This window comes from Megalopta genalis, chromosome 10 (assembly GCF_051020955.1).
Source record: "Megalopta genalis isolate 19385.01 chromosome 10, iyMegGena1_principal, whole genome shotgun sequence".
NCBI lineage: Eukaryota > Metazoa > Arthropoda > Insecta > Hymenoptera > Halictidae > Megalopta > Megalopta genalis.
Genome location: NC_135022.1, coordinates 10,241,160 through 10,257,868, shown reverse-complemented (window position 1 = coordinate 10,257,868; position 16,709 = coordinate 10,241,160). Strand labels below are relative to the sequence as shown.

The following is a 16,709-nucleotide window of genomic DNA, read 5'->3' as shown; positions in this document are numbered from 1 at the left end:
TTCTCGTTCCTGACTAAAAGTGACGTTTGTAACACGTCATTTCAACGCATGAGCTTAACCTACTTTGACAAGACTGACTCGTTACGAGGATTTCCTGTAATTAACTGCCGAGTATTCGCCGTTCATTGAATTGTAGAGCATCTGAACGAAGCGAAATAATTATATATAATAATTATATATATATATATATATATATATATATATATATATATATATATATATATATATATATTATTATTATTATTATTATATAATTATTATATAATTATTTCGCTTCGTTCAGATGCTCTACTATCATCGCTGTGATTCATGGCTTATCTATTATAGATATATATATAAAATAATAAAATATAAAATATACTTATACGAACAAATTGTGCTTATATTTAAATTTGTTTGTAAAATATGATAACATTTGTGAATATGATTGGGGTGACTCTGGACGCTCAGGTCAATACGTTATAGTTCCTGGTGCCGGGAGAAAGTCTACCGTGATATTTTATTATTTCATTCTATCATTAGTACAAGTATATTTTATATTTTATTATTTTGTTTTATTATTAGTATAAGTATATATTTTTAATGTTCGTTTTTCTTTACTTTATACTTTATTGTTACCTTACATTGTCTATACTCGTCATACTTGTGTTACAAATAAAATTACTATAAATCACCACCAAAATCCTGTTTTAATTGGTCGAAGACCGCGGAAACATAGCCGTCACCCAGACATGGGTGACGTGGCGTTCAACGTGTTAAATCGTAAACGTTCGTTCTTGTTAACTCGACGCTCCGTAGTTTTCAACAAATTAGTCGTCTCATAACCCTTAGTAATCGCGACATAAAAATACGTTCGTTCCCGTTGACTCGACACTTCTTTTATTTTGCAATTAATTAATCGCAAGGGAGAAAATCAAAGCTGTCGAGCGACGCGCTAGAGACACAACTGTTACGGAAATATTGTGCGGGAAATTTCAATCGAAATGAAAACCGCGCACGAGCTCGTGGACCGGTCCGATTAGTTTCGAGTGACACGCGGCGAAAGGGTCGTCGAGGACCCAGAGGCCGTGGGGAGGAGGACTCTCGGGTGTCGCGATTAACAGCATAAAAGCAGGTAAACGCGAGACGGGTTAAACGACGCGACTCGCGATGGCCGGTGTAAGGCTCGCGCATTAATTTCTGGTAATTATCAGAGGCGTAATTCAGCAGGGTAGGGTCGCGGGTCGCGTCCGGGGTCGACCGGCGCGTGTTAACGCCGTTGTTATGCCCCATTATATTGTCCTGCGTGCAGGCCGGCCCGAAAGGGGAACACGGCGGCCGCGTCCCAGCGATCCGTTTTCAAAAATCCCACCGCTGTCGGCCGTGTCGGCCCGAGAATTATGCTACCGGAATTTCCTCGAATATCGTTCCGTGCTCAGGCGGCGCTCCGGTCTCGTCGAATCACGATCGGATGACTCGTCGCCGAAGGTTCCCGCAGGCGGCGAGAACGTTTCCGCGAGCGCTTATCTTCCCAGGAATATCGCGCGAGCCGATTCATCGCGGTTCAAAGTTGAAAACTCGGGCAATTGTGTGCCACGGAACAATGGTGAACGCCGTCACCGCGTAACGAATCGTCGCGAAAATTGATAAAATATTATTAAATCCATCCCCACCCTTGGCGCGGCGCGCGGCCCCGAGCAGGAGATAGCGTTACTAATTTATTTAAATGAACTTATCTTTCCGAACGCCCTGATAGGAATGTAAATTGAACCCCACCGAATCAAGGGAGTAATGGCACGAGTAAGATAAAGATATTTTATTGCTCTGCGGTCGGACATATTTAAGCAGGGCGGGAAACTTTTCTGTCCGCCGCCCCCCGTCGGACGACGGGTGTCGTTCCGATTCGACCCTTCGATCTTTTACGAAATACCGAAAGCAACCACCCCTCGGGCATGCTTCCATGCTTCTCCTAGAACTCGGAGGCCTTGGTGCAACAATTGGGACACTGCGTGTGCCCGAGAGGTATTAATTCCTTTCTAAAAAATTTACCTCCAAGGGGTACGACGACGAACGCTTCTGGAATCGGACCACATAGGAACTCCCGTTTTCACAGAGAAAATCTGGCTATATAAACGGCCCAAACGCGACCAGAAATCGGGCCAGTTTCGAGTCATTCGTCGACGTGGAAACTCTAGCGAGATCGAGTCTTAATTCTCCATCGAACAATCTAGTAGGTAATTAGATATCAAATCGGAAGCCCCCGCCGACTCAGTGCGAAAAGCTGAGAGCGTTGGTGGTAGCAGAACATAAAATGTTTCATTTGACTTTATGTCAAGTAAAATTTCTTACAATCTTCTTACAATCTTAATGAGTAATTCTTCCATTACGTGTTCGGTTCTCATGATTTAGATTTCGAAGTTAAAAGTGTTCGGAAGTATAATGTGAAACACAATTTCCGGAATAACGTGAAATCCGTCCACGCGTGACGCTAGATGAACAGCGCGACCCGATCTGTTTCTAATAGATTTGAAATCGTGGAAATGATTTCAAAATCACTTCACGCGAGTTCACGCGGCGCGGAATTAGTAAATTTCTACCTTCGATGCGTCCGTTTCTATTTTATTTTCCATCTATCATCTATCTATTATCTTCGATCTAACAAAGCGTTTGTGTCAAAGCGTTTCTAATAGATTCGAAATCGTGGAAATGATTTCAAAATCACTTGTCGCGATTTTACGCGGCGCGACGTTAGTAAATTTCTACCTTCGATACATCCGTTTCTATTTTATTTTCCATCTATCATCTATCTATTACCTTCGATCTAACAAAGCGTTTGTGTCAAAGCGTTTCTAATAGATCTGAAATCGTGGAAATGATTCCAAAATCACTTGTTGCGATTTCATGCTGCGCGAAATTAGTACATTTCTACCTTCGATACGTCCGTTTCTATTTTATTTTCCATCTATCATCTATCTATTATCTTCGATCTAACAAAGCGTTTGTGTCAAAGCGTTTCTAATAAATTTGAAATCGTGGAAATGATTTCAAAATCACTTCACGCGAGTTCACGCGGCGCGAAATTAGTAAATTTCTACCTTCGATACGTCCGTTTCTATTTTATTTCCCATCTATCATCTATCTATTACCTTCGATCTAACAACGCGTTTGTGTCAAAGCGTTTCTAATAGATTTAAAATCGTGGAAATGATTTCAAAATCACTCCACGCGATTTCACGCGGCGCGACGTTAGTAAATTTCTACCTTCGATGCGTCCGTTTCTATTTTATTTTCCATCTATCATCTATCTATTATCTTCGATCTAACAAAGCGTTTGTGTCAAAGCGTTTCTAATAGATTCGAAATCGTGGAAATGATTTCAAAATCACTTGTCGCGATTTTACGCGGCGCGACGTTAGTAAATTTCTACCTTCGATACATCCGTTTCTATTTTATTTTCCATCTATCATCTATCTATTACCTTCGATCTAACAAAGCGTTTGTGTCAAAGCGTTTCTAATAGATCTGAAATCGTGGAAATGATTCCAAAATCACTTGTTGCGATTTCATGCTGCGCGAAATTAGTACATTTCTACCTTCGATACGTCCGTTTCTATTTTATTTTCCATCTATCATCTATCTATTATCTTCGATCTAACAAAGCGTTTGTGTCAAAGCGTTTCTAATAAATTTGAAATCGTGGAAATGATTTCAAAATCACTTCACGCGAGTTCACGCGGCGCGAAATTAGTAAATTTCTACCTTCGATACGTCCGTTTCTATTTTATTTCCCATCTATCATCTATCTATTACCTTCGATCTAACAACGCGTTTGTGTCAAAGCGTTTCTAATAGATTTAAAATCGTGGAAATGATTTCAAAATCACTCCACGCGATTTCACGCGGCGCGACGTTAGTAAATTTCTACCTTCGATACGTCCGTTTCTATTTTATTTCCCATCTATCATCTAGATCTATTATCTTCGATCTAACAAAGCGTTTGTATCTTCGTAAACACCAAATAAATAACGATGACAAAACTGACTGACTCGATTCGCGGATTTCAAAGAGATCGAGCACAGAAGGAGCCCCGTCGGAGCCCCGTCTTGCGACTTTTCCGACGGTTTCTTTCTTTTTCGGAAACGCGCGGAACGATGGATTGGTCGCGGAAGCGGGCCGGAGGATCATGGTGGACCACGCAACCTTGACGGTGACGCGAAAAGCCGTCGTCGGAGTGTGCGGGACGAGCGGTGACGAGAAACGGAAGCGGCCGGCGCGGACGGACGCGATCGCGCGGCTGGACAGTCCGTGCCCGTGTTCCCGGAGGGATGGAACTGCCCTTTGGAAGGGGGTTGCCACGGAGCGGAGGGAGGACGAGAAGGGGTGGAGGGCGGTGGAAGGCGGCGGGTCCTCTTCTGCACCTTGATTTACTGTCGGCGATATTTTCTCGTCGGCGTTGGTTGGCGCCTACCGCACCACCGCACCCGACAATGGCGGTCGCTTGACATTTTGTTTCGAATTATTGCCCGCCTGGCCGGTCCTTTCTATTTCGAGCCGCGGCCAGCTCGCTTCTGCACCGCACGACAGCGCTTTTGTTTTTTTTTCCTCGCTGTTTTGTCCGTTTTTTCGGCCATCCAGACAGGTCTTTGTTGCGCCGCGCGGTATCCGCTTCGGATTCGGCGGCTGTCCGCTCGCCGCGGATTTACAGCGCCGCGACAGGACAGAAGGATCCAGCGATGCCGGCGATATGCTGGCCACGACGTTCTCGCTTCCTCGTTCGCAAACGGTAGGTTCCCGACGATTCGCGGTTTCTAGAACGGCCACCGGAGCGTTTCGACGGAGACGTTTCGCTGTTTCTCGGCGAGGCGTCGGCGAACGATCGGCCAACGAGAAGCAGCGGATCGCGCGTGGATCGGGACTACTCCGAAACGAGGGAGCGCCGAGCAATCGCGGAGCTGCTATCCGTGTGAAAAAGCATCGGCCAGAATCGGAGCATATGCCCGGGGAAAAGTGCGATCGCGAACGGTGAAAATCGGTTAGCGACGGCTGGTCGAGATCGAAACGCCGAGACGGGGATCATCGTGAGACCGGTGTAAGCTGCGTGTTCGCAGTCAAGTTACATAATCGCGACGAAGCACCGTGGCTAATCGAGAATCGGGGTGACCGGGCTGATCCTCGATCGGGGATCGTCTGAACTACGAATACGTGTGCCAGTCCAGAATAAATCTGTGTTTTTATTTATTTATTTACGGATAAAAAAAATCCATTGGCACGCGATGGTCGATTACCAATTCAACTGGAAACATACTAATCTCACGTCACGTGAAATCATCTGCCATTCGAACGGGGCGAGACTACGTATTTCCGTTGTTTGAAATCTCTGAAAAAAACTGATCGGTATCAGCTGTTCACGGATCGTCGCGCGTGGACGGATTTCCATATTAGTATGTTTAATCACAGGTAATTAGGATATTAAAGATGTTCGTGTAAAGGTGGTCTCGGAGTAGAATAAGTCGATGGATTTGCGATACTTCTCGACGTGTAATATAATACGATTCGTGCGATTACATTCACCGAGAAAATTGCGGCGAGTCTCGCTTTTCCTCGATCGGTTTTATATTAGTTTATAAAAGCAACGATAAGACGTTTATTCTGATTTTTAACAAGCGTTGTTGTAACATTTGCCGTAAATAAATAAAGAAATAAATGGAATAAATAAATAACTCGTAAATGTATTTTTACGAGATGGATAATCGTAAATTAAAGAATTAGTCATTTCGACGGATTCCGTAAATCTAGCGTTAACACGTTGAATGCCACGGGGGTCATCGGTGACCGGCACTTAACTTGGCGGTGACGTTATGGGGGCCACCGGTGACCGGCGCGCCCAAATTGATAGAAATATATATAATTTCAAACAAACGTCAATATCTAAAATTTTGTATTCTTACCATCGTCGATTCAAACGGTGACCCCTGTCGCGATTAATATGTCAAACATGGTTATACACTGTAACTTATCTATCGCAGATAATATTTCAACATTATAATTCATCGTGGCGCCACGGAGAATTTCTGTAAAACCGGCGTGGCATTCGACGTGTTAAAAAATCTTAATAACACCTCGACTGTATATTCACATGCTTCGATTCTGTCAAGTCTTCTTAGTGTTTTAAATTGCATCCACTCGTTTGTGTTATAATATATCGTGCGTTATTATATAAATGCATAACGATTTGCAGTCTAATAACCACAGTAATGTTAACGACAGTAAGTCAAGAATTATGGTTGGTTTAAAATTTTATTTTTTACTTATCTATCGCAGATAATATTTCAACATCATATGTATCGCATAAAAGAAAATTCATCGTGGCGCCACAGAGAATTCCTGTAAAACCGGCGTGGCATTCGACGTGTTAACTAGCCCGAGTCAAATCGATCCGCTCGAAGCAAATTAACCAGGATGTCAGCTCGAAGAAACGTTTCAACAGAAACGAAACCCCGATTTTCGAAGTTGTTCGAGGCAAAGGAATACGGGGTCGTCGAGGTAGGAGAGAACCTGAAAGACGATGGAGCATGGAAGAGTGTAGAGAATATGAAATTCAATGATCGTTATAGCAAGCGGAATCGAAAGGAATGGTCGCGAGGGTGCGCGAGGCACCCGTTCCGTTCGATCCGTTGAACCGAGCCAGTCGATGCAGAGCCGAAGGGAATGGATCCGGTGATCGACGTCCTTCGGGCGCTCCACGGCGTGAGTCGAAGACGTGACTCGTCTGGCGAGGATCGGCAAACCGAGAAGTTAATGTCTCGGAACGGACGCCATATTAGCATATCCGCGTCCAATCGTCGCCCACGTGGCTGGGGCGCCGTGGCGGATCGGCCCGGAGCTATATGACATTGTCATTATTTCACTGACAGAACAAGCATGCGCGCGATTCGACACGCAGAAGTATCGCTAACAAGGGTGGGAAGAGTCCGGCCAGAATCGGAGCTAAGGGGAGTAGATGCTCCTTTTAAATCGGGCCACCAAACATAATGGGTCGTGTCTCTTTCAAATCCACTTTCATACCCTCCGCCCGATCAAGCGTTCGCCGGGGTCATTGTCTTCGCAGCCGATAATCCCGCTTCGATCTTTCCGACAACGGTCGACCAATAAATAAATCTCTATGTAACAATCTTGACTCGCCGATGTCGATCTTAACCCTTTGCACTCCGCTGTCCCCTCTCGTGGGACATCGTAATTCTAGCATATCGCTCGGATGTCCCCTCTCGTGGGACATTCAAGTTTATTAGCGATTACGGGGAATCGAGTTATTTCAGCGCAACTTTTTCAGACATGCATGTTTCCCTGAAGTTTTCTCTTGGAACGGCGCAAGAAATCGAATCGAAATATAGTAAAATTACTAAGATATATGCAAGAAATGTCAGCGGGTTTTGACGAGAACGCGAGAGGCGTGCTCACGACGGTCCGAGCAGTTCAAAGGCGCCATTTGAAAAGAGCGATAAGGCAAGTTTGTAGAAGAAAGGTCGGTATGCGAACATAGCACGCACTGTACAGTGAGATTTATAATCATAAAATCTGGAGGAAAAGATTTTCAAAGCCGAACTCGGTCTGGTTCGAAGCGTCGAGCGGTGTAGATAGATCTAACGAGTGAGAAAATCGGAAAAGTGATTCTTCTCTTGGTAAATAAATTGTTTGGTGAAAGTTTTTTTGGTAAATATCATCTTGCGAGTTAGTAATAACAATTAGAAATTTTCAACCTATGTATTTATTCGTATTTTTTATTAGAACAATGGCAAAACGTTCGAACACGAATGAGTCTCGTGACACAAGTAGTAGCGAAGATGAGCTCCGGATAGACGTCTATACAGATTTGTTAGAAAGACTAACTGTAGAAGGTTTTCTTCTACAGTTAGTCTATCGTTTTGATAGCAGCGATAGCGATATCGTCCAAGCAACGAGGCGACGAGAGAAAGAGTTCGCATAGATAGCGATTGCAACAACGAAACAAAATTATAAAACAAACGATAACAAAATTATAAAAAATAAAATATTGATCTTTTTGCAAATTTCTCGATTTCAGCCAAACTCATATAAGTACAGTGATCACAACTTTTTTGAAAATACTGAAAATAATTCAAAACAATACTTCACACACACTTGTCACACGTTTCTATTTCTTTTACACTAAGCCCCGCAATTAATTTCCTGAGTACAGCGACTTACGCCACTTTCAAAAGTAAACACGTTTGTTGTACCGTTAATTAGCAAAACTTCTCTCGAACAAATCTCAATAGTTCCCAACTTATTGATTGCAAATCTTTTTAAAATGAAAAGATACCGTTCAATTGCAATTAGTGTTACCATTAACTCGATCTTTTTGAAAAAGTGACTTATGCCACATTCAAAATAAACGGCTCAAATATCTGAATTTAAGTATAGATGGACTTAAGCCACTTTTTCAAAATAAACACCTCGAATATTGCACAAGATTCTGTAGGCAAAAGGGGAACGTCGGGTTCCGATTGTCGGAAAGTCGGCGCGAATGTTTCCGGTCGCGCCGGCTCAGAAATCCTCGTCGACACGGACGTCCCTCGGAAGAAGCATCGGCAGCATCTCGGAAACGAGAGAAAGAAGGAATCGCGGCGGTCGGCCGGGGAAGGTCGGGGGATACTCGTAAAATTGGAAAATTAAAATCGGCGCCGACAACGAAGCGGATCCGCGGCCGATAGAGGGGCGGGCGAGCCGATGGGATGTATTAAAGCTGCGGCCACGGCCACACACCGGCAGATAGGTTAATGTGAATTTATTGCGATCGAGATATCGCGCCGGCCAGAAAGCAGAGACGCGTGCTACGCGCACCGTCAAAGCCGATAGCCATTGTGCGGCTCCCGAAACCGCTCCGAAATCGGCCGAGAAGAGAGAGAGAGAGAGAGAGAGAGAGAGAGAGAGAGAGAGAGGGAGAGAGAGAGAGAGAGAGAGAGAGAGCTCACGGCCAACAGGGTGACAAGGGGACAGGAGCGACGGGGGTCACTGTTTTAAACCAGCCAACCATTTTCCAGGGGTCGAGGAGCGACCTTATCCGGGACGGATCTGAACCGACCGAGCGTGCGGTTTCTTTTCCGGATAAGCGAATGGGAGGCGCCATTTCACGGCACCGCGTCGGCTCTCGATCGAGAGAATACGGACTTCGTTATCGGGGAACCGCAAAATTCATCGCATCCCCCCGCGCGCACGGAAGCATTCTTCGTTGTTGCAAAAATTAAGAAGATAGCATCGGCGCGATCAACTTTGGACAGAGCAGGCTGGCCTAAGCGTTCATGTTATTGCAGCGTAAGCGTGACGCGGCAACGTCATAATTCTTATATACGATTCTCGATGTACCACCACTATCATTCGTAAATATCATACTGTAAGGAAAATGGAAATAGTGCGAAGCAACGGAAATTATGTAAATCGCATTGGTAAAGTGAATCGTTCTATAGCCACTTTAAACAAACACAAATTCTGCAGCAATATATTAGGTCATTCGGAAAGTTCGTGCCGATTTTTGATAGACGACCTAAGGTCAGGTCTGAATATATCAGAACGATTGAAATCAAACGACACGCGTACGTATCGTGAAACACGGTACTTTCAGGCATATTTGGAAAAAAAATTTGGTTACGATACGTTAATTTTTTGTCAGTTTTATACGCCTTCGAATATGAAAGAAAACAAAGTGCGCGGCCTCGGGTGTCTTTGATAACTCGACGAAAGTTGTCGGAGCTCGTTCGAGATGTTCTACCCCATCCGTCGTATTCGCCAGATCTTGCGCCCTCTGATTTCCACCTGTTTCGATCGTTACAAAATTCCCTTAACGGTAAAAAGCTTCGACTCTTTGGTCAAGATAAAAAATCACGCAGAAAAGTTCTTCGCTGAGAAACCTGAGAGATTCTGACAGGACGGAATTTTCAAGTTGCCTGAAAGATGGAGAAAGGTTGTAGAAAAGAATGAAACCTACGTATACATACATATAATATAATAAATGTATACTAAAATGTAAATCTCTTGCGCTTCGATTTTCCTTCAAAATCAGCATGAACTTTTCGGGCAACCCAATACATCGATAATAATCCAGCTCTCGATCTTTTCGCTGTCATTTTCGACACATGGTCAACTCTGTTTTTAAGGGAGGGAAGGGGGGATTCAGGTGAAAATCAAATACCAGTCATTTTCCAAAGAAAATTTTGAGAAGATATATTTCTATAGTATTTCTTATGCAAAATCAAATTACGTAGAAATTAATTTTCCAACATTCACTTTTGAGAAAGAAAAAATTATTGGACTGTAAAATCCATACACAATTTTCTTCAATATCACGTGCACGAATCATCGGTAAAAATTTTAGCTTGGAAACTTTATTTTTATTCGAGTTGTTTTGATTTTGACATTAATTAACTGCACTGTAGCCGGGGTCTTGTATATCACCAGAATTTTGTGAAACGAAATTATTATTGCTATTCGTTGCAGTGTGTTGTTTCTCCCGATAATATTGCCGTCATTTCCTTTCCTTCTCACGACTTATTTCATTATTTTTCTTCGGCCTAACGAACACTTTCTAGCGTCATTATTACACTGAAGGCCATTTAAAGGTCATAGTGTCGTAGGTCATTAAATTTGCCTTGGCATGCACTGCAATGCTGTATCATAAACAATAGGTGTTAATTGCGCAAGAAATGGCGACGACCTTCGAAACTCGTAAAGATGATCTTGAAAGAAATAACTCATCGCGATCATGATACTTCTAGTTTTCGACCAAACAAATTTGTTTTAAGACACATTTTTTCAAATAAACAAAATTACCTTGCACACAGCCGCAGTACAGTTAATTGCTGCTAAAATCAAAGCAATTCACACAAAAATGGAGATTGCAGAGCTGAAATGTTTACTATGATTTGTGTACGTGACATCGAAGGAAATCGTGTATGTATTCTACAATCCGATAATTTTGTCACCGAAAAAGTTTTTCTTCTTACTCAAAAATGGAAGTTGGAAAATTAATTTATTTAATTTATGTATTTAATTTTGGGAGAAACGCGTTTCTGGACGCTGCGAAAACGATGCCCGTATCCTGCTCGGCGCAATTACACACCTTCTAGAATCCATCATCTTCCAAGGGCCGGGAGCGCGATAAAAGTCGAGTTTATTCCAAGTATTAGCGCGTCGATAAAGGTTTCCTCCTTCGGCGAACGAGGCAGCGGGCGAAGCAGCCACTCTCCGGGTGTTTTCCCGAGGGCGTTAACGGGGCGACAGTAAAATTTTATTCGAGAAACTCGATCGAATCAATCGCTTTCTCAAGTCGGAAAGTGTGTGGCGCGCGGGGTCGCGCGGGCGGAGCGAAGTTTCGGTGTAAAAACTTGCAGTGCCAGTGCAAGGGTGCTGTGGTCGCGACCCGACGCGACGCGTCGGTCGGTCGCGGGGGTGTTCGCGATCGGTCCGACCGGAGATCGTTTCCGGACCCAGGCGTTTCCTCCTCGTCTTAGTCCCGGGGTCGGCGGCGTCTTCTGGAAACGGAGTCGACCCCGCCGGCACAGACCCCGTGACCGTATATCACATTACTTTAATTCATATGGTAATCGCGCGATGCGGCGCGGCTCGGCTCGACGCGGCTCGGCTCCGTCGAAAACTTTCGGAACAATACGAGGGACAATGCGAGGGGTGCGTGGAGGGGGTGCACGGTGCACGACGCTGTACGGTGGTGTACGGCGAAGGGCGGGGGAGGGCAGGCACCGGGGACACCCGCGAATGGGGATGGAAGAGCGTGAACCGGCATGAGAGGGGCCGGGGGGGGGGCTCGCAGAACCCGGTGGAGTTTCGACGAGAACGGTGCGAATGCGATATTGAATTCGCCCCTGGCGACGTGCCTGTTATCGACAATGTCCGACCGCTGGACCGGAAGCCATTTGCTCGCTCTGTGACGAAATTTATGAAAGTTTCGCAGAGCCCGCGCGCGGTATAATTGCCCGAGCCCGATGCCCTGCCGTGTTACCCTGCTCTCGCTCTTGCCGTGCCATTTCGCGCCGTGCTGTTTCGTGCTGCTCCGCTCGATGCTGTGGCAGCGCAAAGGTGGCCGGCTCTGCCCGACATGTTCCGCATCCTGGCCGACGCGAACGTTTTGCCGCCTCGTCCCATCAAAATGAACCTTTTAGGCACGACGCGTCACTATAGCGACTTTCGCGGATGTCACCTTTCTGGACGACGCGCCACTATAGTGGCTTGCTCTGGTAGCTCACTCGCTCATCGTTCGAATCAAATAATCGTCTTCATACGCATTGTTTCACACTTCTTTTGTCTTCGCATCGATTTACAACAGTCTACAGGGTGTCCCAAAAATGTCTCGCAATCCGGAAATGGCGGGTTCCTCGGATCATTCGAAGCAACTTCTTCCTTTACAAAAATGTTCTCCGAGGCACCGTTAACGAGTTATCAACGAACAAACAGCGACCAATAAGAATCGAGTACGGCTGACGCGAGGCGGCCCAGCCAACCAGCGCGCGAAGCCTAGTTCCGCTCATTGGCTCGATCGCCTCGCGCCAGCCGAGCTCGCCTCTCATTGGTCACTGTTTTTCGTTGATAACTCGTTAACGGTGCCTCGGAGAACATTTTTGTAAAGGAAAAAGTTGCTTCGAATGGCCCGAGGAACCGGCCACTTTCGGATTGCGAGACATTTTTGGGACACCCTGTATATACAAACAGAATATACAATATCAAACTCTGCCGTCCAGAGAAATAGCCTCGCGCAGAATTCAGCCGTACCTAAAAGGTTAAACGGATCATGCTGTACGACCGCGAGTATCGCGTAAACCCTCCGGGCGCTTCTAAATCGGACGATTGTCTCCTCGATAATCCTGTCTATGCAGACGACAAACGCGTACACTTGTCTGCTGTCGCGTTGCAGTCGACGAAAATTCGTGAAACGAAACGTCGACGACGAAAAGTTCCGTCGCTCCGCGGATCCCGTTTGGCAGCGGGGCTCCGATAGGGATGAAATTCCCATTTCGCGATGAAAACCGCGGGTCAATCCGCGACGAATCCATATGTCGAGGAACGAGCACCGCCATCCAATCTGAAAGTGGCCGGTTAACGCGAACAGCTTATGCGCCATACGTTACGGACGCTTTTCGTTTCTCTCGTGACTCTGTCCAGAACCGACGGAAACCGCCGATGAGAATGAACACCGCGGCGACTGACCTCCTTCTCATCGGTCCTCATCTTTCTCGCTGACCATTTCTCCCTCCGGACCGCGTAGTGTTGGCGAGACAGCGATCTAACCGCACTCGCGACAGCATCGAAATCTTTTCGTAGGCCCGGAAATCGCGAAAGTGTCTGTGGCCCGCAACTATCTGATCGGTCACCGATTCGTATTTGTACAGTGTGGATAACGAAAGTACTCGAGTACTAGTATAACTTCGACTTCTACGCCATATGTTTAAATACAGGGTGTCCCAAAAATGTCTCGCAATCCTAAAGTGGCGGGTTCCTTGGGTCATTTGAAGCAACTTCTTTCTTTACAAAAATGTTCTCCGTGGCACCATTAACGAGTTATTAACGAAAAACAGTGACCAATGAGAGGCGAGCTCGGCTGGCGCGAGGCGACCGAGCCAATGAGCGGAACTGGCCTTCGCGCGCTGGTTGGCTGGGCCGCCTCGCGTCAGCCGTACTCGATTCTTATTGGTCACTGTTTTTCGTTGATAACTCGTTAACGGTGCCTCGGAGGACATTTTTGTAAAGGAAAAAGTTGCTTCGAATGACCCGAGGAATCCGCCACTTTCGGAATGCGAGGCATTTTTGAGACAATATATCCTGTATATCTTCCTGAACTGAAAAACTTTCGTTAATCAAATTTTTCGATACTTTCAAAAACAACAGAGATAATTAGATGGTCTCCTTTAGCCGAAACACTCTGTACAATTGAACTTGATCCCCCCATCCCTATTGAAGAGTCCTCTAGCGGGACCACAACGAAACTCGCTTCCTTTCCTTCCTTTTCCTTCGCTCCTTCGCCTTTTCCAGCACATCCCACAGTTCGATTTCGAAAAAGTTCGGTCTGATAGGCGACCGGTACGTATATCGGGTCGCAGGATGGAAATTGGCCTGCCGGCCATATGCGTCGGCTCTGATGTGCGCGCAGAGAGAAGCTGGTGGGAGCGGGGGCGAGCGCGGGGGGCGGTGGGGCGGTGGCGATGGGCCGCATTACAAATTTAATCTTACAAATGGATCCGAAAACTTGGAAACAATGGAATATATGAAATGCGGCCGCGTATATCACGACGGTAGACACGGGGTGGTTCCAGCGGCAATATTGTCAGGGCCGATCCATATTCTCCGGGAGCGCGGTCGGGGATGTTCGGGGGTGTTCTGGGGACGTTCCAGTGGGTGTTCCAGGGAGGGTGGGGAGGTGTCCGGGGGAACCGAAGGGCGACGCTAGCGGAGGAACGGACCGAGAATCGGCAAAACATCCTCTTGGCACGGCAAGAAGTCGCGATTCGCGCGCACGGTTCCTGTCGCGTTCGAACCGCGAACCGCGATCCGCGATCCGCGACGCGTGGCAGACCCGTTTAGATCTCGGAGCAGAGATCCCGCTGGATCACGCGCCAAAATCGAGACGAGTCCGCGGAGAATTTACAGCCCGGACGCTCTGGGTGCTCTGTTCGAGCGAGCGACGACGTTCGAGGAGGCTGCCAAGGCCGAGGAGAATCGGGGAGAGGCGTTTGAATCGGTCGATTCGTCCGGGTATCTCGGGAGAGACGGAAGAGAGCCGGAAGAGAGAAGGGAGAACGGAGTTCGAGGCGGCCTACCCGGCCCAGATTAGCATAAATATGGCGTCTTAGAGCGGGGGCGGTTTGTCATCGTTAGCAAAGCACACGCTTCCTGGGACTCGTCGAGTCACACTCGTACGAGCTGGTTCCATTGGGCCACCGAAGAAGGGTACCGCAGGAAGGAAGCCACCGATGTAGGTTGCTGGATACACCGCGGCTAACCGTACGAGTTTCCTATTCGCCATGGAAACTGGCTCGTCCCTTCGCCGGCGCGACACGACGCGACGCTGCGTCGCCCGGCGGAGACAGGTAGACTTCCCGAACCCAGATTTCGCCTGGGGTTGAATTAAACGCGACCCCGCGATTTAGACGTCGTCTCGGGTGGCACCGGTTAATGGCGCGTTAGCAGGGTCGACGTCGTCCTCCTCTCGTCGTATACGGAGTCGCGCGGCATCCTTCGGCTGCAATCGTACAAATTGAATCGCAACCTTTCTTCGACGTCGGCTCGCCCGTTCGACCGGGCTCGCGTTATTACGATCTCGCCCCCCTCGCTATCGCCACCAATCTGCTAAAACGCATTGCCATACTTCATAAACGCCCCTGCGCGACCCGCAAGACGCATTAGCCTCCAGATTCCCGGCCGACAACGCTGGGGTCCGCGCATCACTTTTCTATTAAACCGATTGAACGAATGAAACAATCGATATCCGGCCATCGGCTTCGTTCGATGCTCGGAATCTTGCTCGAACCGTCGGGCTAATTTTCGCTCCTCACTGCTTAACCCTTTGGAGTCTACACACGTGTCCCACTTATGTACAGTGGTCCACTAAAATGTGTACGTACGCCTTCTAGGATGTAATAACTGTTTTAGCACTCGACTAGATGATTCGAATTTTTGTTTAGGTGATAGAGGGACTAGTCTACTAGACGATGACTGAAATGCTCTTTTTTTTATATGAGCCGTTTATTTTGAAAGTGGCGTAAGTCAGTTTTTCAAACAAATCGAGTTAATGGTAACACTAATTACAATCGAATGGTATCTTTTATTTAAAAAAAAAGAAAAAGTGACTTATGCCACTTTCAAAATAAACGGCTCATATTTTGTTATTACTTGAAATGACAGAAAAATACAAATCTCTCGCTTTCCGACATTTTTATCCGAGCCTATAACGAAAATTTGAGAAATACCTTTCGTAGATCTCGATAACTTCTATGCATGTGGACAATTTTATCGAAATCGGTTCACGTTGTTACGAGTTACAGCAAAAATTGCGGTTTTATCACGATTTTGACCAAAACCTGGAAGAAATCAGCAGTTTTTAAAATCTTTCAACGTCTGCAGCTCGACACTGGGTTAACCGATTTCGATCAAATTTCCAGCACTCATTTAAGATACCGTGATTTACAAAAGAAATTTTTTAAATTTTTGTTTTATGCTCAGATAAAAAAAGTTGAAAAACGAGGGTTTCTAATTTTTTCTTTTCATTCCAAGTAATAGCAAAATTAAAGAAAAGCTTTTTAGTTGTCGTCTAGAAGACTGGTTTCTCTGTCATCTAAAAAAAATTAAAATCATTTGGTCCAGTTTAAAAAAAAAATTATACCGTTTTCCAAGTAATCTTAAATATATTTCCGCTACTATACAGGATGTTTTAATGTTCGAACTTTGTCAGTGTATTCTATGGCAGAGCTTTATTAAGAAGTTATAACAAAATTTCAGAATCGGAATAGTAATCAACTTGCTGTTACTGCGAGCATCGGCTTGAATAGATCAGCACATGCCGTGTGTTTATGTAAGCTGTGCTTATTAATACATTTCGAAATGTATTATATATGTATAGATAATGTATATATGTATAGATCGAATTTATAACCGTGCGAATTTCGTTTCTATTCTCTTTCATTGAACGCTATTTCTATTCCTATATTCCGAAT

General features: G+C 45.7%; 1 long non-coding RNA gene across 1 annotated transcript; it reads left to right on the top strand.

Annotated features, from left to right (window-relative positions):
• Positions 1-6,305: 6,305 nt before the first annotated feature.
• On the top strand, positions 6,306-7,156 carry LOC117223327 (uncharacterized). Its single transcript, XR_004490905.2, has 2 exons — positions 6,306-6,522; positions 6,594-7,156. It is a non-coding gene; the product is annotated as an uncharacterized LOC117223327 (long non-coding RNA).
• The last annotated feature ends 9,553 nt before the right edge of the window (positions 7,157-16,709 follow it).